Source organism: Microtus ochrogaster, chromosome 18, assembly GCF_000317375.1.
Source record: "Microtus ochrogaster isolate Prairie Vole_2 chromosome 18, MicOch1.0, whole genome shotgun sequence".
Taxonomy (NCBI): Eukaryota; Metazoa; Chordata; class Mammalia; order Rodentia; family Cricetidae; genus Microtus; species Microtus ochrogaster.
This window is the reverse complement of record NC_022020.1, coordinates 43,715,796-43,729,679: the sequence shown is the minus strand read 5'-3', so window position 1 is coordinate 43,729,679 and position 13,884 is coordinate 43,715,796.

Sequence of the window (13,884 nt, the reverse complement as noted above, 5' to 3'; positions counted from 1 at the left end):
ACTATGTGCATATACCATGGTTTCTGGGTCTGTTCACCTGCTGATGGACACCCTGTCTGATCTCATGAACTGACTGCTGCAAACAGTGTTATAGTAAGTGCACCCCACATCCTCACCAGAATTTCTTGTTGTTTGTTGAGAAAATATAATCCTGAAGTCTACTGCCTCTGCTAGAAGTAGGATTGGAGTCATGAACAAGTGCCTGTCTTGGATCATACATGTATGAATTATCATGACTTTCACTGAACTTCTATCTATATTCCAAAAAAACCTTATGATATTTGACATACAATTTGAATAAGTCTCATAAATACATTACATACTATTTTCATAATTTTATAACTATCAAAACTGAGACAAAGTTTGCTTACGAGACTTTCCTGAGACTGGAGGCACACACCTTTAATTGAGCATTCCTGAGGCAGACGCACATGCATTTCTTGTGAATTCGAGGCAAGCTTGGTTTACACAGAGAGTTCCAGGCCAGCCATGGCTACACAGAAAGATGTTGTCTCAAAACACAAAAACAAAATGAAACAAAGAACCCTTTCCTGGTATCACACAGACAGAAAGGGACAAATGTAAGACTGAGATGGGAGAGGCAGAACCCAGAGACCACTGCTTTACTCTCCATGCTATAGACAGAAAAGTCCACGTTTAAATTCTTGAGCTGACAGCTACCATTTCTTAGTGATGGACAAGTCACTATTAAATTATTGGCATCTCTAGTTCAGAAAAAAACACCCAAGTTTAGATTTTTTGCAAGGGGCATGATTTTACTCAATAAATAACCTTTCACAGAACGTATGTTCTATTTCCCATTTTTTTAACCTCCTATACCAGCCCAAAAGTTCACAATTGATTATAGGATGTAGAAAGTTTACCTAAGTTCTTGGGTGTGGGCAACACTGCCCTGCCGGATGAGGAACATCAGAGGATTCAGTTGTAATGAGATTTGTTTTACTCTGATCGAACACTTTCCTCCTATTTCAGTACCTTCCTGCCCCACACATTTGAACAAGTCTTCCCTGAATCTGCTGAAGCACCTCACCTGGCAAGGATTTGTGTACCACATTCTCAGAGTCATCTGATTTATCTTACCTTCAAAAGTCATCTCTCACTTTTTACATAAGCTGGGAATCTCCAGACAATTTCAGATCAAGAATCAAAATCAAGTACAAGATGATATGAACTTGCAAAAAGCCCTTTTGTGAGTGATGTGGGTCACCCTAGGGTCTCAAGGCACTTCCTTGTTGGGACACGATCATCAAGTTTAATGTATTTAAACAAGTCTAACTAGATCAAAGCATTGTAGGTGGAGTTTTTCATTAGGACCACTGGCCAGCTCCCAAATAACCACACAGAGACTTAATGTCAACTATAAATGCTCAGACAGTAGCTTAGGCTTCACTAGCTCTTACATCTTAAATTAATCCATATTTCTAATCTAAGTTCTACCTCATGGTTCATGACTTGTTACCTCATTTTCTACACCTGTTTCCCCTGTGTCTGGCTCCACCTTTCTTTTTCCCAGCATTCTCCTAGTTTGGTTCTCCTACCTAATCTTTTCCTGCCAGCTATGCCAGTCAGCTCCTCATTAACCAATAAGAGTAATACAGATTTGTAGTGTACAAAGATTATTCCACAGCAAAACATGAGGCTTATATTATATCCACAGGGGCAGCCGAAAAATCAGCTGACAAGCCCAGGATTTCTACTGAATAGTGAAATTCCAATGTTGCCTTATTTTTAATTTTATAAACTTGAGTTTCTGTAAATTTCTGTGAGCCTTCCTGTGTTCAGGTATAAAATGAAGGGGTGTGTGTGTGTGTGTGTGTGTGTGTGAGTGAGTGTGTGTGTGTGAGTGTGTGTGTGTATGTGAGTGTGTGTGGGTGGGTGGGTGTGTGTATGTTTCTGTTCAGGAAGCACTTTAACACTTCTGCGTTCCTCTTAAAAGGCACGCAGTGGTGTGAGGAAGGAACGGAGAGCCAGAGCGCGGGTACCACGAGGGAAATGACTCTTCTCTGCATTTTCCCTCATTTTGAGAGACTGAAAAGTTAGGAACTTCACAAGACATAGATCTTGGGGCATTCTCATCTAAAATCACGCAATCCTAGATGATCAGAATCCTCTCAATGAGGATAGCACAATAGGAATAATAGCAATAATCAACAGTGTCCTCAGGCTCAGAGATGAGGCAGTTTGTACCCTAGGTGAGATAGCTTGGACCCCAGGTGAGGCAGCCTGAACCTGAGATGAGGTCCCTTGGACCGTAGGTGAGTCAGGCTTGTACCCTGGGTAAGCCAGCAGGACCCTGGGTAAAGCAGGGTTGGACCCTAGGTAAGGCAGCCACGGACCCTATGTGAGGCAACTTGGACCTTAGGAGAGGTAGCTTGAACCCTAGGTGAGGCATCTTGGACCCTATGTGAGGCAGCGTGGACCGTAGGTGAGGCTTGTACTCTAGTTGGCTGAAGTAGCCGAGGAGAAGACTGAGCATTTGGGAGCTTACCATATGGAGGAGCCTCAAGAAAGCATTTTCTCCCCACCTATTGTTCCTTTACAGATGGAAGCCCTAGGCCCAGGCTCTTCCATCTCATAGACTTCCCGTTTCCCCATACCTAGAGGGCCAGCTCCCCTATCCTATTTGCAAAGTGTTTTAGCCATTGAAACTTGGGAAAGAGCTTTAGACATAAAGCAGGTTTTTTTTTCCTCTTCAGTGGATTCTGTTTTCTCCTGAAGCCTTGTGCAGCGTGGGAAGAGCAATTTCCATCTGACTCTCTGTAATTGTGGAATAACCTTAGCTTGCTCTGCTTGTGATAGCTAAATACCAGCAGTGGAAAAGAACTCTACCAATACAAGATATCTTCAAAGTATTAAGTACTAATAATAGGTTGGATAAAATGTAACTGCCCCAGGCAGTAACTCAGGATGATTCTTTCTTCACATATACATTTAAAAATGTATGATTCCTATTCAGAGATCAATAAATGTTTCCTGTAAAAGGCTTTGTAGCTAAGTAACCTTGGTGTTCTACTCAGCTTTGCTAGGGCGTGAAAGTCATAAATAATATATAAGCAAATGAACAAGCTGGTGTTTGTGTTCCAATGAAGCTTTATTTATGGACATGAATGCATAATTGCATATATAGGAGATTATGTTAAACATGATTTGGGGGTACAATATTACCCAGGCTAGCCTCAAACTTACAATTCTCCCACCTCCAACCTCTCAAGTTGAGAGGTTTCAGTCTTATGCCACCACAGCCTGCTTAGATTTCATATGAAATATGCTTTTTTATGTATTACTCAACAATTCCCTCTTTTTTCTTCTGTTTAAGAAGACAAAGCATCTGCTGATCATGGACCATTTGAAAAGAGGTGGACTGAGAGTGCCCATGGGTCTTAAGTCTCTCTGTTTGTGTTCATCTGTCTAGACGATCTTTGAGGAGAAGCATGTTTGCTCATTGAAACCATGAGTATCAATTGGACATTTTTAACGTCGGCAAACTGTGTCATTTCTCAGGTTCGTGGAACTATGGGATCATGGATAAGTACAAGAAAGGAGAAAGGGGGGAAGAAGAAAGAAATAACTAACATGCCGTGTTCTCAGAATTTTCTGAAATTGCTCTCTACTATCTGCAAAAACATTTCTTGGCAAACTGTTTGGCAACACTCCCTTCAATTTTCACTTTTCCAGTTTGGGTCACAGCTGAGCAGGGATGCTGGGACTTTTCTGAGATTAGCATCAGGAACAAAAAGCAGGAGCCGTGAACCATGATTGTGAATGGAAGCAACGGCTTCCTTCGGCTGATGCTCTCCAGGCAAACAGAGAGATGACTCCAAACAGAAAGGGAAGGAGACCTCATGGCTTCTATGGTTTTGACTCAAGCCTTAGTGATGAGGAAGATTTTCAGAGTCATTCCTAAAATGCCGCATCTTCTGTAACCTAGGAAACACCTTGGAACCAAGGTCCCGTTGCATAACTCTAACCAAAAGCAGTGATGTGCTAATAACCACTGCTGAGTGTCTCTGGTACCCCAGGGAGAAATAGTCTCAGCGGCAGGTCTGGAAGTTTCCAGTATGTTACATCATCCATGTCACTGGAGCCACTTTCTTCTCAAATGGAGAAATCCCTGGGAAAGCTAATGCAAAATATAGATCCCGTCAGAGCACAGTAGAAAGAAGATATTAAGAAAAATGAATATCTATTTGCAATTTTTCAGGCCTCCAGATCTTGAGCAACACCAAAAAAAAAAAAAAAAAGTATAAACTGTGAAGTAGTTTTTCATTCCAGTGGGTACAGGGCTTTTAGAATCACCATGTTGGAATAACCTGTTATCATCCAGGAGTGGGGGCAAACTCGCAGGTCCCTGCCCCTCCAGCTCACCTCTGTGTCTAATCTACATCTTGGGAGGCTGTCCACCTGCTATCACTTTTCATTTCTCAGGAACCCCACTGATAATTACGCCAGTTTACAATTCCAGTCACCGAGGGACTGGAAACATGGGTGTGTTTGTAGAAATTGTGTACCTCCTGCTCTGGTAATTCCCAAAAGGTTGGGGGAAGGGGCGGGCTAAGGAAAGCCATAAAGATGACTCATCAAGAACCAATCAGAAAGCCTGGTCCCCAGACGCTCCTTTAATCTACTCATTAAAAAGAAAACCAGATTTTGTTTGCTCCGTGTCATTTTGAACCTCTGGCGTTTTGTTCATCACGGCTCATGTTTGTCCCTCTCACAAAAAGATAGCTCTCATTTTCCCAGCCCTAAACCAAACAACCCTATTTCCTCTTTCCTAACAAATAGCCCCTTTAAGAGAACACCTGCTCTGATCAGCTCTGCCTGCTGTTGGGGGGGGGGGGGCAGGGGGGGGGGGAGAGGGGGGGGAGGGGGGGGAGGGAAACGGGAGGCAGGGAGCGGTGGGTGGGGCTGCAGGCTCTGAAGGCACTTTGTCCTGGTCTTCAGTTGACTCCCCAGCAGCAGGCAGGTATCTGCTAAAGTGGGTACATTAGCTCCCATCTGTTGAGAAATGCAAACCATTCATTTTATGGAAACGTTAAATGTGTTTGTCTGGATAGAGTTTTTATATCTTAGCATAAGGCAGGGCTTGCATTTAATTTATTTTGTGTTCCTGAGTCGTCCTTAGGCATTGTCCTCGGGGATGACCCTTCCAAGGAGACGCTTCTAAATTTCTCTGCAACAAAATGTAACACCTTAAGTCCTATTTCTCCCAAACTCAGTTCAGAAAGAGATACGGTTGAGTTCAGTGACATTAATGAGCATTGTAAATGACAAAAGCCACTTTTTCTGAAATACTGTACTTTAATCAAGATAGTAGGGCAACAAAACAATATCGGGAATTAACTTATATCAGTGCTATAATTTCTAGCTGCAGATTTTTTTTGACCTGACAGCTATGCCAAGACTCAAAGAATTCCCTCCCACCAGAGCTACTCCAACAGCATAGGCAAAAGAGCTACTTGATACAGAACCCTTACAGTATAGACCAGTTATACATACTGATCGTCAATGTCATAGAGAGTAGGTGGCAGAATGTTTAGGAGTATGATTAGAAAGGGCCTTAAATCATGATGTTAGATAATCAGAAATCTATAATTCACGTGGAATTTATTTAAACAATATCGTGCTCCGATTTCATCTAGTTGGCTGCAGGTTTAGTAACATAATTAGTCAACTTGTGAATTGCATCCCATTTATTCTGCTAATAACAAAACATTTTAAGATCATTTTTCTTACCCCAACAGCTCAACCTTGATTATGCCACTAGACACAATGAGAAAAGAAAAGGAATGTTTGCGGTTCCAGCAGCTGATAACTTTACCAATGGGTGTCTGCCCTTGAGCTCTAGTAAAAGCAGAAACAAATGTTTTGAAATATGTGCTGAAGCTTAAAAAGCCAGGAGCCAGGACCCTGCGAGGGAAACGCAGCCAGTAATTCATAAATCAGTGTCCTGTGTATCTTTCTGTGGTCCAAAGACTGAAGCATGCTCAGGTTGATGAAACCGTGTGCTGTGCTTTCGTTACAGGAATAAGGATTTTAGAGTATTAGCCTTGCTTGGGTCACTACTGTTAAACCACCGTGAGCATTCAAGATTAAAGAATGCAGAATATTTTAGTGAATTCATTAAATAAACAAATGATTAGCAGTAAAAATATAGGCATTAAATCAACCCTAATGCAGAAAGTGTTTTTTAGATTCAAGTAAAAGAACCTATTTTCTTTCTCCCTTGACATAAGCTTTTAGTTATTAGTATCTATCTTTAAGAAAAGGCATAGAGATGTCTTCGGGAAAAAGTGCAATTATAACTATACACACATTTCAGTATCTCCACAATATTTAAAGAAGACGATGCTTCACATTTTTAATAACACTCTGATTGGCGAAGCTATTTCTGCCAGAATTCACTATTTATTGTTTCATTCATTTTCAGATTAATTTAGGAAGTAATTGTCTTAGTAATCATTTTATAATTCAACATACTAAAACTAGAAAAGTTCCCTGTAACTCTCGCCCTCCTTCCCTCCCTCCGCTTTTCCTCCCTGCCTTCCTCTCTCCCTCCTTCTCTCTGTAACAAAGCCAAACAATTGGCAAAGCAAAGAAGGAAACCCTGGCTTTCTGTGAGGCCGCGCCACGTTGAAACCTGCCAGGAAGCAGATACTGACTTGTGCTCCATTCTTGGGGTCCTTGTGTCAATTTAAACGTGCAGTTTCTTGTCAGTGGCTGCAATTGCAGATGGAAAACCAAGTGCAGACTCGAACATAGCCGTCATGTTCTAAGACTCCTCCTCAGAGAGAAGGCCGTGCGTCACTGAGGGAACCAAGGCTGGAACGCAGCTTTGGCACACAGATGCCTTGAAGGAGCGCGGCACATGGGCAACCCGGCATACATATCAGACAGGGCCGTGTTTTCATGGGGGTACAGAAACCTGGAGTAAAGCGCTGTGAAGCCCCTGGTATTAGCGAGAACAACTGGCGGACTTGATGAAATGTCCAAAGCTATATTGTTTTAATAAGAGCCAATGACTCCTATTAGAGTTTTAAAGTGGGACCAGCAAAAGTCCTGCTCTCACAGAGAGTACCTGTGAATTACACACAGCTGGAAGTCAGCCTGCCCTCGGGAGAACAGCTTTAGACAGTCTGGGGAAGGCACTTCCGGTCACTATGTAAGCTTGTAAGCCGGCTACCAGTCTGGATTTGATATTTGAAATGCCCACAAAGACAGGATGGTGTGCAGTGCTGCTTCTCCTGGCTGTATAAGGTCATAGAAGCCGCAGAGCCTGGGGAGAGCGGGTCAGCTCTCCACACACCTGAAGCTCGGCTTAGGTCCGAAGAAAAGGAGACTCTGCGATGCAGGGAATTTTCCACTGCCGCCGACTGTTATCCTCGTATTGTGCTTGGGTCACTCGGGCTTCTGTTGCTCCTTTGGCACACACACGAAAGTAGAGAAAAACCATGAAAATGTGTTCCTGCAAATGAAGACACGGTGAGCTGGTGCGCTGTGGGCTCTTACAGGACGCCAAGAGTGGGGGTGTTGCTGCGAAGGACAGCGGAAGGACCCAGAAGTCACACTTCACGGTGCAGCCTCCATCTGAAACACCTCCACCCAATGAGTCCAGAAACACAGGTGAGAATACTGTAACACTTCATCTGTGTGCTTCACAGCCCTGCTGTGTGATGTGATGTGGAGACTCCGTTTACGGAGTCTCGCAACACTCTCTCCCTCTGGTCATTGAAATGTCCGAATGGATAGTCTTGGTCGCTTGGGTGTGGACATCTTATAAAATTCTAAAGGTATTTAGAGACGCAGCAAAAACAATGTAAGTTGAAATATCACATGCGTTCACACATAAATTGATAATTAATATATGTGACGTACTCAAACAGCAATTGGGAACTTCATGTCTTCTCAACTTGAATACTTGGAGATTTTTTTTTATAACATTCTAAATTTGTATTCCACGGTGCAGCGCGGATTGATGCAGTTGATGTCAGCAGAGCAGAGAGGAGCTGCTGACCCCACAAACAGGAAGCACTGGTGCTCCCTGGGAGTAATCCCAGACTGCTACCCACTCAATTCGGAGCATGCTCAAGGGAGGGCCTTCCCGCACTGGCAGAGAAAACCCCCACTGCTTTCAGTTTTACTACTGAGAGCAGCTCCACCTGAAAGAAGGCAGGGGTGAGACGGAGAAGGATGAAGGATGACATGAAGACCGCGGGTTGTACTGTTGATCCGAAAGAGAGTGGTGGTCAATGTCTAAGAACCAGAGACTGTTAGCAGTGACTAGCTTCTTCCCGCTATTAGAATACAAAACAGAAGCCATTGTATTCCGACTTCAGAGTTGGAAACCAAATAAAAATAGCAGTTATTTTGCATATCCTGGGCTTCTGACTATTAATTACATAGCCAACTCTGTGAATTCTAATATCATTTACAGCATATAATTTTTAAAAAGAAACCTGGAATACAAAATGATACTAAAATTACTGAGTTGCTTTTAGTGTAGTTTTTTTTTTCTGGGATAATTTATTCCTAAAAGAAAAACCGAACAACTTTTTAATGTAAAGTAGACTGCATTAAAATGGCTTATGTCTTTAAAATCAAAGTTAGATGTGTATTTTAATTCATGTGCTTGGATAAGTTCCTGTCTGGTAACGCCATAATGGCTATGCCTGTATTGTTTATTTCTGAGTAAAAAATAAATAAAACAAAGAATTAGGAGATATTTTCCTAGATAAATCAACAAGACAATATAGAACATTTATGACAAATAATTTTTTTAAGGATAAGCCACAAGTAAGACCAGTTACGAAATTCATCTTTTAAACTTGATATTGGGATTTGGGACATACAGAAAAAAATAAAACAAAAAAACAGGAATTACTTTGTCATAGGGAAAATGCGTGTTCTCTGCCAAAGCAATTAATTCTGGTAAAATGAAATATTTACGAAGTAGAGGAAATGGTTTCCTTTGCATGGGTTAATTATCATTTATCCAATCTCAGTAAAACTGATACCAGATGATGTTAATAGACTAAAAGATGAACTTTGTGTGCTAGAAAGACTGTTTAGTCAGTAAAGTGCGATGCACAAGCATGCGGACCTCAGTTTAAACCCCGGCACCCACATGAGAAACTGGACATGCTGGTGTTGTTGCAATACGAGCTCTGTGGAGTAGGAGCTAGCTGAGACTTGCTGTCCAGCTAATTTAGCTTTGTTGGCAAACCCCGGATCAATGTCTCCACAAATAAGATAAATGCAATCTTAGAAACTATACCCAAGGTAGGGCTCTGGCTTCCACAAACAAACACATATGCTCATACACACACACACACACACACACACACACACACACACACACACACCTATACATATGGGAATACACAAGATTTACTCTGACAGTAATGTGCAAATTTTCTTGAGGGATGGCAGATATCACAATTAGGGGAGGAGAGGAGATACCCATGTAGGTGGGATGGAGCTACATCGACCTACTCAGAATGGACGCACCAACGTTTTCTCACGCGTGGAGACAGAGTATGCTGCCCATGACATTCTAAAGGTCATTCCTCAATGCTGCTACCATTTAAGTACTTATATTCTCTGAATAATTGGCCATAGTTAAGCTAAGCAGCATTGATTTATATCAAAATCATTACAAAAACAGTCTAGTGACTGTGCATTTCTTTATAGTCATGAAACTACTGAAGAGGATTCACACACATAGGCGCATGCTCCGGCATGTATAAATTCCCTTGTATTGAGAGGTTCCATTGCTCAGAACTCCAGTGACTGGACTAAGAATCACAGATACAAAACCCTGGGCTGTTACAGTCAGTGTAAAACAGAAGTTCGGTGCTCTTCCACAAAGCTCTGCACATGAGCTAGAGGATTCCTTACAGCAGAACGGAGGAGCTGATCTCATCCAACATCAGGACCACCCTGCTTTTGCCCAGTGAAGCCAACCCAACAACCCATTTGTCCTATAAGGCATCTGTTTCCATCCCCTACTCAAGGAGGGAGAAAGAAGACTATTTCTGACTGAACTGCTAGCATTTCAAGCATCCATGAAAGATAATTATTGAGACCGTTTGTAAAAATAAAGGGTAACTAATACAATACACACATTTCCATGGAGCAAACCAACTCCCACTAGTAGAAAGAAGAGAGCCTGAACGAATGTTTACAAAGCAAAGCAGACTTACTTTCCCATGGGCAGATTCATGGTTTCTTCACTCTTGAAGGAATGAAAGTAAGTAAGAACGACAGACAGACAGACAGACAGACAGACAGACAGACAGACAGACAGACAAAGAATCGGTCTTACTATAACTCTGCTTTTAAACTCATCATCTATTCTCAGGCAATGTCACTGTCCTTCAGCAACAAATGCAACGGTTTTTTGACTTACACAAAACCTTTCTATTCATTCTGGGGAGGAGGCAGACCACAGAGGAACCCTTATGCTGCCTGAGCTACATATTTTCTTGCTTACACCATGGATTGTTTGGCCTCTGTGGTCATGAAGGCCAGTCATCTTGAATTCCAAGCTGCTATAATTAGAGGAATTCTTTGTGTCACTCTCCCGAATTGGACTTCTGCCTTCCCGTGCTCCACACGTTTCTCCTTCTTGGTTTGTTCCATCAGTTTGGAAAGTGTCTTGGTGTTTCTATTTCCGGGATAAAACATCACAACCAAATGCAACTTGTGGAGCAAAGGGATTATTCTGCTTACATTCTCTCAGGTCACACTCCATCAACGAGGTAAATCACACAGGAACTCACAATGGGAACCTAGGGGCAGGAACTGAAGCAGAAACCATGGAGAAAACTCCTTGCTGTCTGACTCCCCAAAGCTTGTTCAGCCTGCTTTCTTATAGCATCCAGGACCACCAGCCAAAGGGTGGCACCACCTATAATGAACTGGGTCATTAATCCAGTTAATGAAGTTCAATCATTAATTAAGAAAACATGCACAGATCAATCTGGTAGGAACACTTTCTCAATTGAGGGTCCCACTTTCTAGATTATTCTAGCTTGTATCAAGTTGGCACAAAACTATCCAGCCTAGTGGGCTACATCTGTCAGGAGTGCTCTGAGGGTGGGGGGATCTTGCTCACTTAATAATATTGATATTTTACCTTCCTATCTGACTGATGATTTGGATCTATATGGAATTTTACATAGACCTTTTCCCTTTAATTTTAAAGGAATCCTCTGTTGCCCTCACTTACAGAGTGACTTTGATTTTCAGTGCTTTGTGTGTGACTTTGTCCTTCCATCCAGAAGCTTTCAGAATCATCTCTCTGTAACCCAGCTCTGAAGTTCTGCCCTCCAGGAGTCTATTTTCATTCATTGTTTATGTTTCCTGTGAGCCCTTTCAATCTAAAAACTCGTGGCCTTCGGTCTGAGGAAATGTCTTAAAAATTACCTTCCTGATGAGTTCCTATACTCAATTTTCTCTGTTCTTGCTCTTTTTGAACTTCTATTATGTATTAATTTTTTTCAGGCTATTTCTCAAGCTTCTTATCTCCTCTGCCCTATTTTTTTTTCTTACATCTCTTTGTTCTACTTTATTCTTCAGTGTTTTCGAATGACTTCCCTCCAGATTCCTAGTCTCAGATCATGGTACAGTCTTTTCCTAGATATTCATGATGAGCATTGGAAAATTTCTCTTTCATCCGCGGTGTCCTTGCCGGCCTCATCCTTTTCCTGTGTTTTATAGTTCTATCTTTTTCCAATGCTGAGGTCTTTCATGGTTGAAACACCTGAATATATGTGTGAGTCTGGTCAGCACTGAGCTTCACCACGGTGGTCTACATAGGCTGTTGCTGGGGCCAGTTACTGCATTCTCTTCTCAGCTTGCAGTTTACCCAAAGGAGGATCTTCTAATCTTCCTCATGAGTGATACAGCAGCCCATGTGGCCATCGAATCACTTAGTGTTCAACAAGTATCTTAGTTTGCTTTCCGTTGTTGTGATAAAGCACCATGACAAAAGGAAACTTAGGAAGAAAAGGGATAATTTCAGCTTACAGTTGTAATCCATTATGAAGAAAAGTCCAAGCAGGAACCCGGATGCAAGAACTGAAGGAATATGTTACTGGTTTGCTCTTTGTGGCTTTCTCAGCTTGCTTTCTAATACTCCTGAATCTTCTGCCTGGGGTGGCACTACCCACAAAGGGCAGAACTGCCCACAACAATCATTAATCAAAAAAATGCTCCCATGGTCTTGCCTACAAGCCAATCTGATATAGACATTTGCTCAGTTGAGGTTTCTTCTTTCCAAATTACCTGACTGTGTGTATCAAGTCAACAAATAACCAGGATAAGCATGAACTCACTTGAGCATGTTGTCATTGTTCTTGGTGTCATCTCCGTCAGGAACCTGATAGGAATGCTCATGTCTGCCCTCTTCCTGGTTTCCTCACTATGTTGTAAAATCCACTGGAAATTTCTTTTTAAGTTATGGTTATTATTGTATGACTTTTCTTGGGGCGACAAGAACAAACATCTACTCACCCCAGATAGGGAACCAATGGCAGACCAAACTAGCCATTTCATGTATGTCTAACTTAATGAACCTATGAGTGTCAAGGGGTGTGCAGGCTAGCTTTATGTCAACTTGACACAAGCTGGAGTCGTCCAAGAGGAGGGAAACTCAACTGAAAAAAAAATGTCTCAAAAGCTCCATCTGTAGGCAAGTTTCTAAGGCTATTTTCTTAATTAATGATTGATGGATCCAGCTCATTAAGGATGGAACCACCTCTATACTTGTGGCCCCAGATTATATTAAAAATCGGGCTGAGCAAGCCATAATGAGCAAGTCTATAAATAACAATTTTCCATACCCTCCACATCAGTTCTTGCTTTTAAGTATCTGCCTCAAGTTTCTGCCTTGACTTTCCTCCATGATGAAGTATGTTTGATACATGTCAACTGAAAAAAAACCGTTTCCTCCCCAAGATGCTTTTGGTCATAGTATTTTGTCAGAGCAATAGAAACCCTACCTGAGACCTGGGTCAACTTAGAGAAGCATAAGTAAGGGGTTCTTATTGAAGTATGAATAACTCGAAACAGTTGCATCCCCAGACAATTCACCCTAGCGTGAATGTCCTCTCAAGAGAGCATCCATGGAGCTCTCTGTACAACCTGCAGGCTACTCAATGAGTTGGGGCTCTTCTCTACAGCAAGGACTTATTGTTTGTCTACTTTCAGAAAGAAGCCTTGTTAAGCTCCTAAATTTCAGGAGATTCCTGAGACTTGTGAGTTTCATTTACTTTTTGTGTATTAGTATTAATGGGCCTCTTTCTAGAAGGGAATATTTCAGTTCAGAGGACTGTGATGCACAATAATGTTTCATATTTAAAGTTAGCATACAAATAAAAGGTAGCTGGAGAGCTTAGGAGATCTCAAAGTAAATGACCATCCTTGAAGAGTCTGTGCTCTGTTTCTTTTTCACAAAAAATGTTTGTTTTCTTATGATTTGGTCTGCTCTGCAAGTTTTCATTTATTACAATTTTTCTTCTGTCTTTGGAAATTTTATTAGTGATTTTTAATGATTTTTGTCTGTTACTTTCCAAACTATTTTTTTTTAAATTCCATCCCTATTTACATGGAACCTGAAGATCCAAATATTTGAAGAATTTGCTATTTAATAGTAACTCAACCTTTGAGGAGACTGAGTATGCGTGTGTGAGTGTGCTTATGTGGGCGTGTGTGGGCGTGTATGAGTGTGCTTGTGTGGGCGTGTGTGGGCGTGTCGGAGTATGATGGAAGAATAGACAAATCCAGGAAGTACAGCATGAGAAATACAAAAGGCCACCTTCATGAATATTCTATGATTGCCATATTTTCCCATACAATACACTT